The sequence below is a fragment of the Leucopleurus acutus genome (genome assembly GCF_964270905.1).
Source record: "Leucopleurus acutus genome assembly, chromosome: 18".
Taxonomy (NCBI): Eukaryota; Metazoa; Chordata; class Mammalia; order Artiodactyla; family Delphinidae; genus Leucopleurus; species Leucopleurus acutus.
The window spans coordinates 11,448,655-11,466,879 of NC_139160.1; the positions used below are offsets into that span (position 1 = coordinate 11,448,655).

The 18,225-nt window shown below is 38.3% G+C and overlaps 1 protein-coding gene across 3 annotated transcripts in view; it reads left to right on the top strand.

Moving 5' to 3' along the window:
- The window catches only part of NBEA (neurobeachin), a gene marked incomplete at its 5' end in the record, with an annotated part of 627,381 nt that overhangs the window by 490,394 nt on the left and 118,762 nt on the right, over nt 1–18,225 (top strand). The window lies entirely within an intron of this gene.

Below are 18,225 nucleotides of genomic sequence, written 5' to 3' on the forward strand. Positions count from 1 at the left end.
AAATATTTTATTTAATAATTTTTTGATTTAGCGCCTGCCCCCTCCCTCCCATTGATGGGCATTTCCTTGCATTCCTTTTTTTTAATATATAAACAATTCTTCAGTGAAGAATCTGGTACATATTTCATCTTGCTTTCTTGGGCGTATATCCACAGGATAAATTCCTAGAAATGAAAGTGCTATGTCAAGGGGAATATGTATTTGAAGTTTTCGATAGGTAATGACAAAATTTTCTCGATATAAGTTATATTAACCTGCACTTCCACCAGCAGTATTGTGATTGCCTGTTTTCCTTACAAGCTCAGTATTATGAAACTTTTACATTTTTGCCAATCTTGTGGCTAAAAATAACATCCCCATATAGTTTCACTTCTACTCTGGGTGAGGTTAATCATGTTTTTAATCAAGAAAGAGCCATTTTGGGCTTCCCTGGTGGCGCAGTGGTTGAGAGTCTGCCTGCCGATGCAGGGGACACGGGTTCGTGCCCCGGTCCGGGAGGATCCCACATGACGCGGAGCGGCTGGGCCCGTGAGCCATGGCCGCTGAGCCTGAGCGTCCGGAGCCTGTGCTCCGCAGCGGGAGAGGCCGCAGCAGTGAGAGGCCCACGTACTGCAAAAAAAAAAAAAAAAAAAAAAAGAAAGAGCCATTTGTACAGTTTGTGACCTTTCTGTTTTACTTTTTAAAAACATAAATTTACTTATTTATTTGTTTATTTTTGGCTGCATTGGGTCTTTTTGCTGTGCGTGGGCTTTCTCTAGTTGCGGCGAGTGGGGGCTACTCTTCGTTGCGGTGCGTGGACTCTAGGCTCACGGGCTCAGTAGTTGTGGCTCGCGGCCTCTAGAGCGCAGGCCCAGCAGCTGTGGCACACGGGCTTAGTTGCTCCACGGCATGTGAGATCTTCCCAGACCAGGGCTCGAACCCATGTCCCCTGCATTGGCAGGCGGATTCTTAACCACTGAGCCACCAGGGAAGTCCAGTTTGACTATTTTTTAAGCAAAATTTTAATGTCCATAGGAGGAGATTATTGATAAATAGTACAGTTAATCTCAGGTATCTATTTTTGTGTATTAGACATCATATAGACATATATTATGGAAATTATATACATATAGGTATATCTCGTTTTCTCCCTACTTCCCATCTAGATTATTCCTCTATGGAATGCCCCCTGCCCAAGTCATAGGGGCATTAGTTATAAGGATAAGAATCACTTTAATTTACCTACCTACCCAACAAGAATCTTTCTGCTCTGGCATGAAAAAAGAATTGTTAACTATATGACATAACTTATAATTAGCTAAATATACTTACACTTCATAGTACATCTCCCATGTAGAATTCTATAACACAAGAGCTACCTTCTTTATAAATTAGTTTGTTATGTGGATGTCTCTAGTATACATTTTTATTTATTTACTAAAACATGAATATTGGAGAAACATGCAGTGGAGCTCCATGGAGCTGCCCTCACTGCTGTGTGCCAGACACTATGGCGAGCACCAGGGGAAAAACACTCAGCATTAAGACAGGGTTAAGGCTGGGACCTAGAAATAACCTCCATATCTGGAGAAAATAATATTATTAGGTTTATTTTTAAAATATATTTATTTTTGGCTGCTTTGGGTCTTCGTTGCTGTGCGTGGGCTTTCTCTAGTTGCGGCGAGTGGGGGCTACTCTTCATTGAGGTGCACGGGCTTCTCATTGCAATGGCTTCTCTTGTTGTGGAGCACGGGCTCTAGGCACGTAGGCTTCAGTAGTTGTGGTGCGTGGGCTCAGTAGTTGTGGCTCATGGGCTGTAGAGCGCAGGCTCAGTAGTTGTGGCACATGGGCTTAGTTGCTCAGCGGCATGTGGGATCTTCCCAGACCAGGGCTCGAACCCGTGTCCCTTGCATTGGCAGGCGGATTCTTAACCACTGCCCCACCAGGGAAGTCCCATTAGGTTTATTTATGTTATTAGTGGAGAGCAAAACTTTAATAACAAATTAGATACTTAATTTATTAATATTTTATTTACTTGTTATCATCTCTTTAAAGTAGTCAAGTGTCAGTAGGTTAACTGTTTTTGTGGACAACACATTTTCTTTGCACAAGTTCATGCTTGTGCAAAGCATGACCATCAGTCACAAGTGGAGTGATGGTCATATCTGACGTCTGGACTGAACCTCTTATCTTTTTCACAACACTCGTCATCTGCCAGTAACCCTAATCCTAGAATGTGGCGGAGAGTACCACTCACGTAGTCACTGGAACCAAAAAATCTTACAACAGTTTTAATTCCTTTCATTTCTTTACCTCAACATAAAACAAAACAAAAACATTCAGGTCCTATTCATTCTGTCTCATAAATATCTTTATACCCTTTCCCTTTCTCTTCCTACCTACGGCAGCTGTCTTAGTTTAGACTTCCTTCATTTCCTACTGGCACAATGCAGATTTCCAGTTTAGCATCCTTCCAAGTCCTCCCCCTCACTGCTTCCAAAGTGGCCTTTCTAAAATGCAGATTTAATCTTATAACTGCGCTCCTTTCAATGGTCTCAGTGGCATCACAGTAATCAGCAGAGCTACCATTCATTGAGAGCTAAGTTTGAAATCAATGTTTCAGTTAATCCTTTCTTCAGGGAACGCTCTGGACAGCCTCTTGCCTATAGAAAGGGGATCTCTGGTACTTATAGTGGAGACACTTGTTAAATACAGTAACCAATTTAATTTTTGTCAACATCCCAGTAAAATAGAATTATTATATCAATCAATTATAAAGACATTAATAGACAGTACAAGCTTCGTAAAAGGAGGGACCATCCTTGTCTTATTCACCAGTGTTTTCCCATCACCTAGCACAATATCTGGAACCTAGTAGGTGCTAAATTTTTGTTTGGTGAACAAATGATATGCGCTGCTGACAGCCTTTGCCTGGGGAGAGGTATTTGACCATCATAATCAGGTAAAACAGATAAATGGCAAGTTCTCAGCAAAGCAGTATTTTGCTGCAAATCAGCAGGTTTACGACCAAGGAATATAAAGTAAACAGAAGAAAGAAAATTAGTCTTAGGACATTTCAGTGGTGTAGAAGAGTCCTTTGGGGATGCCTAACCCTGGAAATACTATTTTCATTGCCAACAAAAGTTGGGAGATCTCTAAATCTCCTTTTGCCTCCAATTACAGATATTTGTGGAAGACGTTCATGTAAAAGCAAGGGGTGTTTACCGAGCTGTTTACATTTAAACTGAGTTGCATTTTTTGAAGAGCTGTTAATTAACCTCTAATATAGAAATTTGAGAGTGGAAATAAAAATAACACAGGGAATTCAGTAGCTGAATTGTCTCTAGCTGAAGCAGTAAGATTTTTTTTTAAAAGATTAAACTTCAAACACAGCAGACAGAACACTCAAAGTCATCTAGGAAGTAGAATACAAGAACAAATTCTTGCAAATAACCAGACAGTTGAACCAATGTGAACTGCAGAAGCAGAGTGTGGATCAGAGAACAATGCACACAGGAAAAGGATCTGGGCTGAGACCACAGCAGGGGGTGCTCTTGTCACTCCTGACTGCGGGTTTCACTTAAGGTCCTGGTGGGGAGGTTGTGAGTTCATTTGTTCAACACACTTATGTAGCACTACCTTTGTGCCAACCTCTCCACTGGACACTTTATATGTTTTTTCATTTAATACCACAGTGAATGTGATCATTCGCATTTCATGTAAGTGGAAACTGTGTCCCAGTTATGTTAGGGAACGGTCCCAAGTTACACAGCTCGGAAGTGGTTGAGTCAGACTTCAGTCCGTATATCATCCTCTAATGTCCAATATGTAAAAAATGAGCCTAGTCCACCAAACTAAGTGCTAATAAAGTGCATGCTTATTGCTACATACTGGTGGTATGAAGAAATGTGTCAAGGGTGACCCTCATCCTGTGGTGAGCAGATACACATTACAATAAGACCCAATCTAAGGGACCTTCCAAATGCAAATCCCCTGCATGAAGATTGGGTTTCATTCTATGGCTGCTCTTTGGGAGATAGTAACTCGAGAAGAGATCTCGCTTTGAGAGAAAGAAAAACAGATTCTTATGAACCCCAAGGATGCACCGGTGAGTGCCCAGGAATACTCAGGTTTTCAAGTAAAAACACACTTTGAAAACTTTGAACTGGTATTGTAGGAAAGTAGTCTTCAATTACTAATTTTCACTGAGAAAGAAAAGTCTTTAAAACTTGAAAAACTGTTCACATTCATACTGTCTTCCTGGTTCCTGATGAGCCTGGCACCCACCTGGCAGATCCTTGATAAATGGTAAATATTTTTTGAGGAAATGTTTTTTGAACAGTAAGTTTTTATTACATGGTAGGGCTTTATCAGGCAGACAAGGAGGGGAAGCTATTCAAGAGTATATACAAAGTATGGAAATGTTTAATGCATGTATATATTTTTAAAATTTATTTATTTTATTTTTGACTATGTTGGGTCTTTGTTGCGGTGTGCGGGCTTCTCATTGTGGTGGCTTCTCTTGTTGCGGAGCACGGGCTCTAGGCGCGCGGGCTTCAGTAGTTGTGGCTCGCGGGCTCTAGGGCACAGGCTCAGTAGTTGTGGCGCACGGGCTTAGTTGCTCCGCGGCATGTGAGATCTTCCCGGACCAGGGCTTGAACCCGTGTCCCCTGCATTGGCAGGCAGATTCTCAGCCACTCCGCCACCAGGGAAGCCCCAATGTCTGCATATTTTTCAAAATTTTAATAGACTTTATTTTTTAGTTTAGTTTTAGTTTAGGTTCACAGGAACATGAGCAGATGGCACAGAAATCTCCTATTTTGTGGGGTGTGTGGGTGTTTGTGTATTAGTCAGGCTTTTTCCTTCTTCAAATAACAGAGGCATGAAAGTTACATCAGGTAATAAGAGTTTGCGTCAGAAGACTTTCAGCGGCCAGTAACAGATACCCTAACTCTAATGGCTTTATACGTATATATGTATGTATGTGTGTATATGTGTATTTATCATAAAATAGTAAGTCCTGAATTATATTAGTGTCTTGGGTTGATGGATTCAGCTGCTTCTGGATGTTTTCAGGAACCCAGGTTCCTTCCCCATCTCCACTCTGTCATCCTTGGTTTGTCCTCATTCTCACACCAATAGCAACGTGGCTTCAACACTCCTCCAAATCAACCTAAGCACAGGAATGTCTAGAGGAAAGAGGGAGCATCTCTTTCATTGGTGCCCTCTTAAGAATGGGGACACTTTTCAAAGCCTGATCACCTCTGGAACTGTCCATGAGGTTGGTGCGCCCTGGCTCAGAAGTGCATGGCAGAGGTCACTAACTGAACACCATCAGGGTTCTGTTAGTCGGGAAGGTGGAGGGGAGGGGAAGCCAGAGTAGATCCTGAGTGGGTGAGCAGTAGTGTCTACTACAGAGTTTATGGTAGGAAAGCATAGTAAAGTACGAATGAGAATGTCTCATCAGGCCTTCTTCAAAACTGGAATTCCATCTGAGTTCCAATCATTGAGTCTTTTAAATGTCCCTTCAACCTCAGCCACCCATTAACATTATAGTGCTGGTTACTCTCTGTCTTTGTTTATATTTTTGCTACTACAGACCAACTGACTTTAAATATACCTTAAATTTATTCATTCAACAGAATGTTTATTGAGTTTCTGTGATGTGCCAGGCACTGTGCCAAGCAATACAGTAGTGAGCAGAAACAAATGGCCACAGAGTGAGGGAGATTACATTAATAAATTACATAATAAATGTGCAAAATTGCGTTTGCGGTAAGTGCTGTGAAGAGACCTTCTCTCACGTGGTGCTATGAGAGTGTGTGTTAGGCCGATTTTACCTAGCGGGAGAGGTCGGTTGAGAAAATAGGAAGTCAGGAGAGCTCAAGGATGAGTAGAAGTGAAGTAGGCAGATAGGGGAGGGGAACTGTTTCCAGAGAGGGAAGAATATGTGCATTGGCCCTGTGACAGAAAACAACATGGTATGGACAGAAGACTGGAAGAAGACCAGTGGGACTGGAGCCAAGAGAGCAAAGTGGTCCCAGATGTGTTTGGAGCAGGAGATAGTTGCATCTACCATTAGGCTCATCTCTTTATGTCTTGGCTTCTGCTTCCTCAGAATTCCTGCTGCCTTATGATTTCTGGTGACTGCCTTCTCCATCTTTTGGCTTCTTCCCACCCTCCTGCTTAAAATTTTCCCTGAATATCTCACATTGAAATCATTAAGAAAGATTATCTGATGCGGTCAGCCTGCCAGCATTCATAATAGCATTGCTCTGATGGACAGGATTCTCACGGCCACGAGTTGTGGCTACTCTATTGATACTTAGATAACGACTTTATATGAGCTGTCCATCCCGGTTCTGTCCACCAAGGCCAGCGTGGTGGGGTCAGGTAATCAACATGGTAAAAAGGAATTTACCAGGAGGGGACACTTTCCATGTCCTGTCCAGTACATAATAAATTGGGAATCAACTCTGGACTACCTTAATAGGATGGCTTTTAATTAATATAGACCTTGTAAATTGATAGCTTTTCTGTACATGAGTATTACTAAATATAGATCAATAAAAGCATTCATAATTAATCACTACTATTAAATGACTGCTCTGTGCTGGGCTTTGTGCTACGTATGAAAACTGCAGAGATGCATTGAAAATTCTGGCTATCAGTGGGTTCACAGGTTTGCAAGTAAACCAACCGTGGTAATAATGGTTTGGTGAGTGTCAGAGTTGGGTAGAGGGTTCTCAGAGGGAGCAGCAGGCTCTTCTTGCTTAGTCGTTAATAGGAGTTAATCAGAAGAACAGAATAGGGAGGGATCTGCCAGGCGGAAGAAACACTGTGTTCAAGGGCACAGAAGCGTGACAGAGTAGAACATGGCACATTTGGGAGCTGAAAGTGATCAGCATGGTTACAACGTAAGAGCTGGGTGTAATGCACCTTGTGGTTTAATATGGAGTTTTCTACCACTATTAATACTAGTAGTGGCCACTTCTTAAATACTTATATACCATACATATATATGCTTTTTAAACTGTATTAGGATTTTCATTGATGTGCTGGGATCCAAAATTTTTTTAAGTGTTTGAAGCTGTAATGGGTATGAATTAAAAAGTGCACTAGTATTTGTATTGCATGCCATTTTTTTTCAGGAAGATATAAATAAATGTTAACTAGAGAAAAATGTTTCACCCTTAAATTTAAAAAAATTCTCTCTTCATTATGCATTTCTCACTACTTTTAAATTTTTTGTTTTACATTTTCTAAAATAAAAATTGGAAAGTAAAAAAAAAATTTAATATTCTAAAAGATTTCTCTCCTTACCATAACTAGATCGCTAGTGAAAAGCAATTCTCCATTATGTGTGCTCTGTTAAGACTGATTTCACTATTGCAGCAATAATTACTGCAACTCCCCCATCTAGTCTTGTATCATTTCTTACTATATCTAAAACTTTAGTAAGAAATATTTCTGAAAACAGAAAACAATTTGTGCTGGTAATTTATAGTATCTACACAATCAGACCCTACTACCAAATTGATTCAAAGAAAAACCTCTAACCCAGAAACCCAAATAACCTGATAGGATTATTTGGAGTTATATAACAATTTGTCATTTTTTGTTTTAAATATATTTGTCATATTAAATATATATGTCATATTTGTTTTAAATATATATTAAAATTTGTCACTATGCAGAATAATACAAGAGAAAGTGTGGAAGCGGAAGTGAGTGTTAGAAACTAGAAAATAGTTTCCTTCCAATAGTGTAGCGTTCTGCCTCCCCCATCCCTTCTCTTTGTAAAATTACAGCAGAGGGACAAATACAAGATTTCAGAGTTTGCCAAATTTGAGAAAATGAGGAAACACAGCCAAATACATAATATTTACACATGGGAACATTCACGAGCAGGACAAAAATGAAGCAACCTTGCCAATATCATTTTTTAATTTTGAGAGTTTTACTGTAATTTTGAGAGTTACATGCCTTTGAAGATGAAGTAGGCACAGAGGACTCCAGCTGCAAATCAAAGTTTGTAAGTTAAATTTTAAAATATTTTATTCCACAAAATTGATTGAGTTCCTTTCATGTGCTGATTCTATAAGGACTACAAAATGGCATCAACCTAGTCTCTACCCTCATGAACTCTACAGTTGGGAGGAAGTATGTAATAAAATAGATCATTTTTAAAGTACTTCCCACAGTGTGAGAGATACTATTGGAGTGGTACAAATGATACTTTGTTTTTGAAAGAGTTCATGGTTTTCTACTAATGACTATAAAATAGCATTTGCATAGATTATTGAAACAGTATTGCCCTTCTCCAGTCAAAACAGGCTCTACACTGTAGTCACAGCAGTGATTTCTAAAGTGTGAATTTAATCATCTCACATCTTTGTTTAGCACAGGGGCTCATCATTGCTCTCAGACCAAAAGTCCAAACTCTTTTAACTTGAATTACATGATCTAGCCCCACATCCTGTCTCCCTATCCACTTTTTATTATTTTAATGTTATTTTTCACCTCTCTCCTCTTTATAATCTATGTTCCAGACTTCCTGGACGCATTCCCCAAAGCACCATATTTACATACATGTTCCTTCTGCTTGAGACCCTCTTCCTTCCCTGCTTTCCCCCACCTTCCCCACTGCTGGTGAGTCTCCAAGAGACTGAACTCTTTGAAGTCAGGGACTCTGCCTCTCATTCGCCAGCAGCTCATGGTGGTAATTCAATAAATACTTGTTAAGTGAGTGTCGCTAAAAAATTAATTGATAAATCATGAGGGCAAGTTTGGTAGCAAGAGCTGGCCCGATTATAGGCTGTTTCTTAGATAGGAAGAAACCTTCCTAGAGTTATCACTACTAACAATGGGAGTGGTAGCTGACGTCCCAGATAGTTAGGCTTTCTAGTTAGAGGTTAGTACTGTGATTTCGGAAAACTTCTAGAATGCAAGCTGCCACCAAGGAAGCAAGAGCTGTGGCTGTTGGTTTTAAAGGTCATATGTACTAAGCATTTTTTTAAAGAATTATTTCATTCAATTCTCACAACTACCCTGTGAGGTTAGGTACTATCATTTCCCCCATCTTATGATATGGAAACTTAAGAATTAAAAATGAACTAACTTGCCTGAGGTCTCACAGCTAGTAAGAGAGGCAGACCCTAGGGAGGCTTTAAATCTAGGAGAGGCAGGTACATAAGAATTAGAGCAAAATGCAAGGTTGTGAAATAAAAAGCTCTCTGTAGGTGGGCTGCCTAAATTTTTCCCAATTATACGATATTTTGACCCTGTAATTTTAAGCCATATAGTGATAGTGGCTGTGTTTATGAATATTTAACCTCAGAAGTATAGCAATATAGTATATATTGTTCAGTTTTCATTGAAAATGTATTTCCTGAAAACCATCATTTTGCCAGTTTAATTTCTTTTCTTTTTTTTTTTAATTTTTAAATTTATTTTTGGCTGCGTTGGGTCTTTGTTGCTGTGCGTGAGCATTCTCTAGTTGCGGCGAGCGGAAGCTACTTTTTGTTGCGGTGCACGGGCTGCTCATTACAGTGGCTTCTCTTATTGTAGACCACGGGCGCGCAAGCTTCAGTAGTTGTGGCTCGCCAGCTCCCTACTTGTGGCGCCCGGGCTTAGTTGCTCCGCGGCATGTGGGATCTTCTCGGACCAGGGCTCGAACCTGTGTCCCCTGCATTGGCAGGCGGATTCTTAACCACTGCGCCATGAGGGAAGTCCCTAGCTTAATTTCTTGATCGTTTTCATTTACTTCACAGTTAAGCCATTTTCAGTTTTTTCCATTTCAATTTTATATTACATGAATTATTTATTTTCATCAGGATTGATTCTTTTCCATCTAAGTTTTAGTGAAAAGCTTTGATTCAATGATCATTTTTTTGGTCCATTTTAGATTTTACTGATTATAGTGCCTACCCCGACAGTTTTATTTTGATGACTGTATTCATTATTGATTGGATAAGAGGCTAAAGTAAGACTCTTCCATCAGATATTTGAGGTTTTCTTTATTGTACAGGGTGGGTCCATTGTAATTGTCCCCTTTTTTTCACCTATCCTGTAAAGTATTTTATACCATATTACACATGTTTAACATTTAAAATTTTTCGTAAGTTTAAAACTTTTTTAAAGATGTGGTATCCAACACGTTCCTACACATTGATATTTTAAAATAAAATTCTTATTCACTTTTCAGATATGCCCAATAGAATCAAATATATCCGAAAGAATAATGGTTTGGTTACCATCATCATGCACTTTAAAATGTACAAATAATCTCTTTTTTCAAATGGACATTTTATATAATTCCTCTTTCTCACTCAACAAATATTTCCATTTGATTCCCTCCCCAAAATGTATCTATTCTAAAAATATTTTATGCTTGAAAGTCTTATATTGATCATTATATTCTACTAATATGCAGAAAGCATATACTAGTGAATTAAAATTTTAGTATTTTTAATTCCTAAAGCCATAAAATTTGACGTGCTTAACTTAACATTTTTATTCTGGAACAAATTATTATTACAAATATTATCAGCTTACAGTCATACAACATAAATATATTGTGAGCTTTGAAAAATAATTATTAAACATGAAAAGTAAATGCTACTGGAAATTCATCTCTTAATGAGATGAATGGTTAGTATATCCACGTATGAATATTATTTATTGCTAGAACAATACAGGAATCAATATTAAAGCTACTCCTAATTTTCTTTTTTTTAAATCAAAGTATAGTTGATTTACAATGTTATGGTAGTTTCAGGTATACAACAAAGTGATTCAGTTTCATATATATATATATATATACTCTTTTGCAGATTCTTTTCCCTTATAGGTTATTACAAGATATTGAGTATTGTTCCCTATGCTATACAGAAGGTCCTTGTTGGTTATCTATTTTATATATAGTAGTGTGTAACTGTTAATCCCAAACTCCTAATTTATCCCTTCCCCCTTTGGTAACCATAAATTTGTTTTCCATGTCTGAGTCTATTTCTGTTTTGAAAGTAAGTTCATTTGTATATATATTTTTAGGTTCCACATATAAGCCATATCATCTGATACTTGTTTTTCTCTGTCTGGCTTACTTCACTTAGTATGATAATCTCTAGGTCCATCTGTGTTGCTGTAAATGGCATTATTTCATTCTTTTTTATGGCTGAGTAATATTCCATTGTGTATATATACCACATCCTCTTTCTCCATTCATCTGTTGATGGACATTTAGGTTGCTTTCATGTCTTGGCTATTATAAATAGTGCTGCAATGAACATTGGGATGCATGTATCTTTTCAAGTTATAGTTCTCCGGATATATGCCCAGGAGTGGGATTGCTGGATCATATGGTAACTCTATTTTCAGTTTTTTAAGGAACCACCGTACTGCTTTCCATAGTGGCTGCACCAATTTATATTCCCGCCAACAGTGTAGGAGGGTTCATTTTTCTCTACACCCTCTCCAGCATTTATTATTTGTAAGCTTTTTGATGATGGCCATTATGACCAGTGTGTGGTGATACCTCTTTGTAGTTTCCAACTTTATTTTTTGTAGATATGTTGAAAAATCTTGTTCACAGTTTTAAATTGTAAATAAATAGAAGGATGTTGAAGTTTTATTACACCGTATTCATATAGCTTTTTGTACCACTTCTAAGTTGTATGCTAGAAATCACCTAGTGATCTATCGTGAAAAATTATTTTTAATTATGTCCCAACTGGCAGCCTGATTAGATCCAACTTCAACTCTTTGAAAGTAAAGAATTAGGAAACCATTTAACTTGCAAAAAGATTTTTTTCAATCCAGTCATTAAGGACATAGAATTTTCCAGCACTTCCATCAGAATTTTGAATTGTCCGTTATTTGAGGTTCCTAGCCCCTCAACAGATTTTATACCCCAGATAATACACCATAGAGAGCCCCCCACCCGTTTTTTTTTAATTGGAGAAGGGCAGTGGGAAAAGAGAGATGGGAAAGAGAACCTGTATTTCCCTCACATGTTCATTTTCAGGCAGATAGATTTTAAGAAGTTAAGGATCTGGAAACTCACTCTTAAGTTATGCGTACCTAACTTACTTCCTGGAGAGTTATTCATTGCCCAGTTAGAAGAGGCTAGTCCATTGTGTTGCTATTTCCTTTTTTCCATACACTTCTAAATAATTATTTCTTGTATCTTATGCTCTCCGTGCCTTTGGTGAGGAAATAGTATCACGAAGGCAGGTGGAGAGAACTAGAAGCAAGGAGTTCCAAACACCTTGCTGTTTTTGCTGCTTCCCACTTCCTCACCCCGTGTACCATGGCAGCAACTGCCAGCCAGAGATGATCTTCCACGTGGTCATTTTAGAACCCAAACTTCTTCCAGTTTGTGGTTCTGCTTTCCTTCTGGGCATCAGACTCCTCTTCATTCATCTGGCAAAAGGGCAAAGAGCAGGGATGATCATGTATGAACGCAAACCTCAAATTACTCTTGAGCTATTCCATCCTGAATATATTTGTTCCATCCAGAATCACTGATAACTCGTACAGAATTATAAAAGTAATGGGGGTTACAGCTTTCCATTGCACTAACAGCCCTTTAATTAAACTGTTCAAGCTGCAAGTGTCTGTTGGATATGATGGCCTCATGAACACTGAACAGGGCATGTCTCTCCACCCGTTCACATCATTTTCATCAATTCTTAACAGAAAATATAACTTGAAGCAAAATTTAGTTTTTTCATATCCAAATACTTGTTCTAATATATGCATCAGATGATTTGAGATCAGCAAAGCTCTCACTAAACAAGTACTTTTTGGGTCACACAATATTAGCTGCCTTTAAAAGAAAAAAAGATGAAACTGACTTGACAGCCGTACCCATGTTTCTGACAAATGTGCATGTCTGATACACATGAGTGCACAACAACCCTATTTTTCTTCAACACAATCATCAAATAATATGTGTTAAGCACACATTTGGGCGAAGTGGTTTACAAGGGGTCTCTATTACATTTGTTTTATATTATGTCCTGTGTGTTTCAGTTCATAAGTGAGTGGGACAGACCTCAGGGTATAAAGCCAGCATGATCTCTCTCTCCCTTCACTTCTTTTGGATATTAAGCCCTTAGCTCAAAACAGTTCAGTGGTCGCTTAAGAAAAGCACAAAAGTTGCATAAAATTCGTGATCAAGATGCTTTAATTTTCTTATTTATGACCTATATGATGTAATAAAAGTTATCTTTATTCAATTTTCATGAAATGAAACTGAGTAGGCTAGTTAGCCTTTGTTGATTGATTTCATAGTATATTAAATAATTTGGAGAGACCAGCAAGCACAAACCAGATGATATGGGAAGGTCGACTTAAGAAAGAAAACAAAACCACAAACCTCAAGTATAAATGAAAGTACTTATATGGTTTAGAAAAATATCTTGGACTATAATGAAAAAGTAACCTGAAGAGTTATTATAGAAGGTCCTGAAACTTACAGAACACTATGTAACTAGTAGAGGTATAAATAAAATACAGGCAATTTTATAGTATCAGGTCATATTTCAGATGTAGGCTTGATGCCCAGATTTTTATATAAACATGCCATAAACTCAGTATTTAATCAACTATAAATGATATTCCTTTGCACTTTTGAAGCGTATACAAACTGATTAAACTCCTCATCACTTGCCCGAAGCAGCGTCCTAACCGATCACTCTGCCTCCAGTCTAACAGCTTTCTACTTTAAGCCTCCACGAGCTGCCAAGTGTGTGTAGGTGAGCTCTCTCTTGGTTACCCTCTCGTTGCATATGAGGAGAGGAGAGGAAAGGGGACTCGGGGTATAGTCCCAGGCGGTCATGGCAATCACAAAATTTGTTTGAATGCGAGTAGTTTGTCTCAACCATTCATGATTTTTTTTTACTTTTTATATTCCATCCTATCTATATTAATTTCACTACAAAAAAAGTCTAATTACTTATCAGAAATAAAATTGTTGCTCAAGAGAGGTGTCAGATGATATTCTGTGACACACCTCAGTATACATTTTTCTTAAGTGCGAGGCGTAAGTCTATGAACTAAAACACCTTAGCCCAACCCTCTAGAGTGAAGGAATCCTTTTTATGGGGACAGAGTCTTCCAAGGTGGGGTATAACCCAATCTAGAGTTCCTTGTGAGTGCAGATTAAACTACTAGAAAAGAGAAACCAGTTATTCTATTTAGATCACTTCGTTTAGATCTTGATTAAATCTAAAGACAGAAGAGACCTCTGATGGGCTCCACCAGTAGGATAATAAACACGAGAAGTCTGAGGCGAAACTGGAAAGCTTTTTCCAGTTCAGCAAAGGAGTCAGAGATGCACGTACTTTGTAAGATCTCTTTGTAACCTTCCCCATATGTATTATCTCCGTCGGTTTCTCTTGCTGATTTATTCAACAAACAAATGTATATGGAGCACATCTGTGCCAGGCACTGCTCTAAGCTCTGTGTATTGAGCAGTAAAAGATAGATGAGGGCCTTGTTCTCATGGAACTTTCACGTCACAGGGAGGGGACTGACAAAAACAAGCAAAAAAATAAATAAGTGCCAGGCACAGAATTCAAACACAGTGATGTCATAGAAGAGATATTGGAGGTTAGTACATGATAACTCTAAGCTGGATGCCAGCCAAAACTTTTTTAATAAAAAAATTTAGGAGAGTTTCATTCCATAATCAATCTTGAAGGAAACAAGAAGAAAAAGTAAGAGGTGGCTTGCTGTAAAAAAAAAAACAAAAGGACTCTAGGCTCTGTTGGGTTTCCCGGCAGGGAATTATGAACATCTCAGAGCATTGTCTTTTATCAGCCTCTTTAAAGGATTTCAAAAGCTGAACTGTCACATGGGTGACTGTAAAGTCAAATTTTCTTTCCCTTGGCCCCTCTGGTAAGGACTGTACCACTCGTTCGGATGATGCTGCCCTTGTTCAAAATAGCTTGGACCTTTGGGTCTATCTTTTGGAATTTGCCTCCTGAGCTGTTTATTAGCTGTTAGCAAAATAATTTTATTTTAATTTTATTCTTTCTCCTTTTTACTCTTTGCCTCCAGGCTTTACTGAGTTCCTCTGATTATCTCAGTTTCCTTTTTTTCTTGCTCCTGAGGGTCCCTGAGGACCGTTGTGGTCCCAACCTGGAGCTGTGAAAGCAGTGGTAGGAGAACTGATTGAGTTCCTGTATCAGTTTGGATCCAGTCAAGAGAAAGAGGCCACATAGCAATTTAAACAGGGAAAGTGTTATAATTTATAAAAACAGAAATAATTATAAATTATAACGGGATATTGGAGAAACAGGGAATGGTTAGTAAGAAATAAAAAGAACTCTAAAAAATATAGGAAACAGCACATATGAGGAGCAGCCACTGTCTTTTGAGCTGACATTGAACCCAAGAAGAGGCCTCCTGGCCTTGTTAGGGAGGACATGGCTATAGTTCCCTTCGTGTTATAGAAGTCACTCTGGTGCCCTGCTGAGGGAGCTTGCTGGAGCTCTGCCTTTTGGAACTTCCCCGAAAACCACCCTCTAGGGAGTTGGTGAATCTGTTTATGGGAGGGTTCTCACCAGAGCACTCTGTTACAAAACTGTCTGGGGCAGGGGGCTACTGGAGAAAACTGCTGGTCACTGGGTGCTGTCAGCCATCACACACTGCAGGAGCCGGGCACTGGAGAAGCCCACGCTCTGCAGGGACCTGCTAGGTGAGCACACAGAACCAGGAAGAAAAACCCCTTTCTTCTGCATCATCTCTTCAGAGTCCTTTCCTGATAGACCTCGACATGGTGTCGGCTAGCAAAGGAAAATAAAGGGCACAGATTCACTTTCACAAGATAAACAATTAAGGGTGAATTTGGAGCTGGGAAGCAATAATTTGATAACTGGCGCAGTTGGTAAGACGGTTTTGCATGGGGCACTTAAGGAGTCAAACCAACTTCTATGTGTTTGAGAGCCACCTGCCTGCTAGAAGTAAAATAAACTGATAACATGCTTAATGGAAAGGAATACTTGGTCAAATGTTCACTGCATCATGGTTCCCAAAGAGAAAGATAATATAGTGTGTGTATATATATGTGTTTATATATATACCCACACACTAATATATCTCTCTATATATATTGTATACAGCCTAATATGCATATTATATATAAATATTATACATATTTTATATATAATATAATATATAAAATATTATATATAATATACATTATATATATATAATCTCCATCCATCCTCCTGGCATACCAGATTTAGTATAAGGGTGCCAACACAGCTTTCATGGGAAGATCTCTCCTTTTTTCTGAGAGTATACTCATTTTACTCTTTGGGTTTTCAAATGGCCTTTATATATATATATATATATATATAATATACATATATTAGTGAAATAATGGTCATAGTGAAAGATAGTTTTTGTTGTTGTGGCTGTTCTGTCTTCAAATTATTCCTACCTGACAAAATAAGAGTTATCAACCCTGTATTAGTACTCTTTCCATTTAAAGAAAATTATGCTAGTCTATGAAATTCAAATCTGGAAACTGTTGCACCCAGGTAAGAATGTATTAATGTAAATTGTGGCAAGTCACTGTAATCCTTTTGTGAAATGTATAAAAAGAAGTTTTACATGTAGGAACTGAAAAACAGTTGTCACTTTATGCTCAACAGAAAGGACATATAAACAGAACTTAAACAATAGCTAGGCCATGCACTTCACATTCCTTATCTCCACTTAAATTAACCAGTAATGAGTATTATTGTCACTGTTTTTCAGGTGACAAAAATCAGATAGAGTTAAATAATTTTTCCAAGTTCCTATAGCTAGTAAATAGCAGAGCCAAGTTTTAAATAGGTCTGTGACTGCCTCCAAGATGTTTCATGATTTAAACAGATGTCTGACTGCCTCCAAAAACCTTCCAGTGTGTAGAGAAAGACGAAAACTGAATTAAGGAGCTAGAAAATGGATTTTTCAAAAAATAAAAAGAATAGATAATATAATATAATTATAATATAATTATATGGTATGTAATATACACACAGAGATGTATAATTCCTAGAGAAAGGAAATGTGAAAAAGGACTTCATAACTTGTTCTCAAACCTTAAGGAATATCATGTATGTAAAACTCAGTAACCAGTTTCTGCTTCCACCGAAGCAAATATAAGTGTAGTAGGTTATACAGGGTACACCAGTGCAAGTAGAGAATGTGTTTATGTATTGTTAAAATACATTGGTGTATCAGGAAGGAAACTGTCGCAGATTTGATTGCAGTGGGTTAATCAAATATGGATTTATCTGTATCATGGAAGAATAAGTCCAGATATGGATAGTTGCTGAGACTGTTTCAGTAACAATATTAGCGCCAACCTTGCTGGGATTCCCTTGGCCTTCCTCTAATGGCTACACAATTGCTGCTGTAGTTTCTACCATTATATCTCCATTCAAGCAAGGAAGAGAAAGGAGTGTGCCAGCTACATATGACTCATTTTATCAGCTTTTCTGAAACATCCCCAAATGACTGGTTTTGTTCTCATTAGCCAGTTCTGGGTCAAATGTCCTTGCCCCTACATGCAAGGGAATTTGGAAAAAGCAAAGAATAACTTTATCATGATTAGCTTAGACCATGGATCAGACAAACTCTGACCTCAGAAGCAAATTCAGGCCATTGTTATAAATAAGGTCATGCCCATTTATTTGCACATTGGCTGTGATTGCTTTCACACCACAGTGGCAAAGCTGAATAGTTGTGAGAAGGACAGATGGCCTTCAAGGCCTAACATTTTTACTATTTGGCCTTTTACCAAAAATGTTCATTGACCCCTGGCTTAGATCAGTCATGGCCCCTTGCCTGGGGTTGACCACATGGACACTTTGGGGCTAAGTGGGCTTTCGTTAAGCAAGGAAGAGGGAGGAAAAGTGACATTAGAAAAGAACCAAAAGTGTATGTCAGGCCACGTGGTCCAGCCAATCATATACAAGACCACAAAAGCATAACACGTTTTCTATTTTAAGTCACAGGGTCACCTTGAACATAAAACTTTTCTGTTCCTTCATTTCTTCATGAGCCAACTAAAACTTTAGAAAGGTAGAAAATTTGCAAATATACAGAATCAAATGATTGGCAATATTGTGATATATCATGAATTCATGAGTTATATCATGTGATATATCATGAATTCATTCATAATTTACTGAGTTTTATACAGCACTGTCTAAGATATTGTCACACTGAGTCTTAGACACGTAT